Below are 5358 nucleotides of genomic sequence, written 5' to 3'. Positions count from 1 at the left end.
CAAGACATGGAGTGTGTATCAGTGACACATAAAAGCAAAGGAGAAATTCCACCAGCAATGCTTCCGGCACATTCTCCAGAGTCAATGGGAGAATCATTTAAACAAATGTTAATGTCCTTCACGAAGTCACCTTCACAGCAGTCATAATGTACAACCAATTTCAGTTATTTGCTCACTGTCTGTGGCTGAGAAGAGTTTCCCCAGCCAGATCCTGTTTTCTCAACTCCAAATGACAAGAGTACCATGGGACGATAAGGAAAATGTGAAAGTAAAAGAGCAGCAGCGTTGGTGTTAATTAGATTAGAGCCCCTACACTATGGAAACAGGCCCTTTGGCCCAACAAGTCCACACTGACCGTCTCTGAAGAGTAGCCCAACAATACCCATTCCACTACCCTATATTTATCACTGATTAATGCACCGAGCGCTATGGCCAATTTACCTGACCTGCACATCATGGTATTGTGGGAGGAAACTCATGCAGACACGGGGAGAACGTGCAAACTCCACACAGACGGTCACCTGAGGCAGGAATCAAACCTGTGACCCTGGCGCTGTGACTGAGACGAGCTTGATAACCCTCATTCAATCTGACAATAACTGGTCCATCAAGTTGTCTAGGGCATTGGGACTCAACGGCTTAATGATGAGGCAGTAAGGAGACAGGGAAGGGAAACAAAACAAGAAACAGATTCTGCCGTCCGGATCTCACTGACGTATGGCAATCCTGCTCCATCTGTCTGAATATCTGTGGGTCAAGAATTGACCTCTTTGGTAACATGAAGACCCATGACTATGAATAAATTCATTTTTGTATTTGAAGGACAGCCAACAACAACAATTATACCATGTTTCACAAAGTTGTAAGAATTCCAAATATGTGTAGTTAATTGGGAAATATCTTTGATGTCATGAAGTTTGTGGCATAAATGCAAGATTTTTATCTTTCTTTACTCTTCTTTCTTTCATTCTTACTTTCCTTCTGAACTTCTCCCTTTAAAATAGCCAACTTGTACATTATCCACTCTGGAATATGTCCCATCTTGTTTTCTACACTGTCCTGTACAAAACATTGCAGTCAATAGCAGACACAAAAGAAGCAACTAAAACAGTATCTAAACAGCCACAACCCTGGAACCATTTCTGCTTTTAAACCTCCTTCCAAAAGGATGTCCCTCTTTTCTTATGGCAGCTGTTCCTATAGCCCTGGTATCTGTTTCCAGTCAGTCTGCTGATCAAACAGAACCAAAATACAAGGTTGCAGAAGACTGAGATGTTGGAACAGACTTTTAAACACAGGGAGGCAATGTATATCAGCAGGCACAGGGCTGGTCCATGAACAGGACATGTTGTGAGTTTACACATAAAGCATAGTTTTGGAAGCCTGTGGAAGGTAGAACCAGCACCAGGAACTGGGTTCGATTCCAGCTTTGGGCAACTGTGTAGAGTTTGCACATTCTCCCCGTGTCTGTGCGGGTTTCCTCCCACAATCCAAAGATGTGTCGATTATGTGGATTGGCCATGGGAAATGTGGTGCTACAGGGATAGAGTGGGGGGGAGGGTAGGTCCAGGTGAGATGCTCTTCAGAAGGTCAGCGGGACCCAATGTGATGAATGGCCTGTTTCTACACTGTAGGGATTCATTGAAGTCTGACTGGAATGGAACTTAATTTACTATTGAATGCCATTATTCTTGACAAACAGAGGCTAATCCCAGCCTGAGATAGACAATTTCTACTGACCAACCCTGGGTCTGCGTTATTTTTTAAAAACTCTTTCTTCTTCTTTATGTCCAGAAGTGCTCTTACACACAACTGAATGGTTTTTCATTCCCCATCACTAAATCGCTGTGACTTTTTTTTTGTTTTTGCTGTTAACTGCCACTACTAAACGATTCATGTAGCCAATTAGATATTTACATGCAAAGCCCATTACAGACAACATAAACTATCAAAAGTAAGGGAGGGACAAAGGGAAAGAGCCTGCTTTAGTTTTGACTTAACCTATTTGTCCTCATCCACCTGCTCAGTGATGTTATTACATACCTACAGGGCAGGTGGGACTTGAACCCAGGCCTCCCACTAAAAGGCTAGGGATGCTGCCATTGTATCATAAGAGGGCTGAAGGTAATGCTGCTCAGCAATCAAATTAACTTGTTTACAGTGGGATTTGAAGCCTCAATCCAGTGCCTTAGACCTCTCGGCCATGCTACCTGGTATGCCAAAGCTACTCTAAATGATATTTGAACTCGCATGCCTATATACTTTTACATCGGCTGTGCACGCAGACCAAATGCACCACTACAGACACAACATGGGTTGCTTCCTAAAGGCTCAGGTGATGAGTTCCAACATTGCCTCTTATTAAGGGAATTCAGACCCAATGAGCTCCACATGGAGATTAATCAGTGATTCCCCACTAGCCTCCTAGGGGTTATAATACACCTTCATTAGTAATAAATCTGCTCGCCATTCCTCACTCCTTAGGGAGTGATCTTCAATACCTGTTAATGCACAGTGGCTCTGTTAATGCACTAGTACCTTATAGCATGAGGGACCTGGGTTCAATCCCATTTTTGGGTGACTGTGTGGATTTTGCACATTCTCCCTGGATTTCCCCTGATGCTCTGGTTTTCTCCCACAGTCTAAAGATGTGCAGGTTAGGTGGATTGGCAATGAGAAATATAGTGTTAAAGGGTAGTGATAATAGGTCTGGGTAGAATGCTGTTTGGAGGGCCAGTGTGACTTGATGGGTTGAATGGCCTGCTTCCACACTGTATGGATTCTACGACTCTATTTGAACATTGATTTTTTGTGAGTTTTGATGCAACTAATTCTGTGCATACACTGAAACCCTCTTGGATGATAATTTAATGCAATATACATCCAATAGTCATAGAGCCATAGAGATGTACAGCACAGACACAGACTCTTCGGTCGAATTGCTCCATACCGACCAGATATCCCAACCTAATCTAGTCCCATTTGCCAGCACTTGGCCCATTTCCCTCTAAATCTCTCTCATTCATATACCCATCCAGATGCCTTTTATATCTTTCCCCACTCACCCTAAACCTGCGCCCTCTAGTTCTGGACTCCTCCATGCCGGGGAAAAGACTTTGTCTATTTATCCTATCCATGCCCCTCATGATTTTATAAATCTCTACAAGGTCACCCCTCAGCCTCCGACGCTCCAGGGAAAACTGCTCCAGCCTATTCAGCTCTCCCTATAGCTCAAATCCTCCAATGCTGGCAACATTCTTGTAAATCTTTTCTGAACCCAAGTTTCACAACATCTTTCCGATAGGAAGGAGACCAGAATTGCACGCAATATTTCAACAGTGGCCTAACCAATGTCCTGTACAGCTGCAAAATGGCCTCCCAACTCCTGTACTCAATACTCTGACCAATAAAGGAAAGCATACCAAACACCTTCTTCACTGCCCTAGTCAAATTCACTAACTTATAAATATTTAAGCGATTCACTACTGGATTGGACACAGTTGTCCAAATATCCTATCAATCAAGTATCCAACATCTATCTTCCAGTTATGACAATGTTATTCACTGACATTGTTTTCAGGACCACCAAAACCAACACTCTTCACCCTGTATCACAGAATACCGGGATGTGCCAAACTGCATTTCATCATTCAGGAAGTTCTTAATTTGGATCATAGCAGATTGGACATTGTTGAATTGCAGATAAGCAGAGATAGGAACAAATGACAGAACGTGTCAACATTCCTTTAGACTGTAATAGATCCTGTCATTTACTTAGGCCTCTTTCTTTGCCATGTGAGTAGAGTAACAGGTATTTTCAACTTTGTTTTAGGGGAAGGCCTTTTTTTACGCGATTATGTGAAAAGGTGACATTGAACCAGTCATTGTCATTCACTGTTCAAACCAACACCTCTCAGCAGGTAACAGAATGTTTGATTAAGTAGAGGCAGAATTCCAAGCTGAAACATTCACAAACTGCTTAAGGACACATTTGTATGAAGTAAGCACAGACATTGATAGAGTGTCAGCCCATACTTTGCTTAATATAGTAAAGTAAGTAAGTTGAGTCCTTGTGATGCAGGGGTAGAGTCCCTACCTCTGACCCAGGGGATCCAAGTTCAAATGACATTTGCTCCAGGGGTGTGCTATAACACCTGTGAACAGTTTAATAAAAAATATTTTGACTGAGCATAATTTCTTTTTATTCATTCACTAGACATGGACATCATTTATTGTTCATCTTTCATTACCCAGGTGGCATTTAAGAGTTAACCACATTGCTATGGGTCTGGAGTCACCCATTGGACAGAATGGCATTTTCCTTCCCTAAAGGATATTAGTGAACTAGGCGGGTTTTTAGGACAATTGTCAATGAATCCATTGTCATCAGTAGACTCTGCATTCTAGATTTTTATTAGATTCAAATTCTACCATCTGCCATGGCAGGATTCAAACACAGGTCCCCAGAACATTACATAAGGATTAACAGTCCAGCGATAATATCACAAGGCCAGTGTTTCCACTCTACATATTTAAGTTTTAGGAAAAATGAAGCCCACATGTCATTCCTTTCAGGAAGCACATCAATTCTGGTGGGTGGGGGGATAAGGAATTAGATTTACATAGAATCATGCAGTACTTTCTACACCAGTCCTCAGCCAAACTACTTCACTTCTCATGATGTTGATAATGTTGGGCCGGATGGGATTTATCCAGGGATTTTCTGGGAATCTATGGAGGAGATAGCAGAGCCTTTGGCTTTGATATTTGAGTCATCTTTGTCTACATGTTTAGTACCTGAGGACTGGAGAATTGCAAATGTTGTGCCATTGTTCAAGAAGGGCAGTAGAGATGACCCAGGTAATTATAGACCAGTGACCCTTATTTCTGTTGTAGGAAAGGTTTTGGAAAGGATTATAAGAGATAGGATTTATAATCATCTAACAAGCAACAACATGATTTTAGATAGTCAACATGGTTTTGTCAAGGGCAGGTCGTATCTCACAAACCTCATTGAGTTTTTTGAGAAGGTGACCAAGCACGTAGACGAGGATAGGGCAGTTGATGTAGTATATATGGACTTCAGTAAAGCCTTTGATAAGGTTCCACATGGTAGGCTGTTGGAGAAATTGCAGAGGCATAGGATAGAGGGTGATTTAGCAGTTTGGATTAGAAACTGGCTTTCAGAAAGAAGGCAGGGATTGATGGTTGATGGAAAATATTCAGCCTGGAGTCCAGTTACTAGTGGTATGCCATAAGGATCTGTTTTAGGACCACTGCTGTTTGTCATTTTTATAAATGACTTAGACACAGGCATAGATGGATGGATTAGTAAATTTGCAGATGACACTAAAGTCG

Source organism: Chiloscyllium plagiosum, chromosome 33 (genome assembly GCF_004010195.1).
Source record: "Chiloscyllium plagiosum isolate BGI_BamShark_2017 chromosome 33, ASM401019v2, whole genome shotgun sequence".
Classification (NCBI taxonomy): Eukaryota; Metazoa; Chordata; class Chondrichthyes; order Orectolobiformes; family Hemiscylliidae; genus Chiloscyllium; species Chiloscyllium plagiosum.
This window is presented reverse-complemented; position numbering follows the sequence as displayed.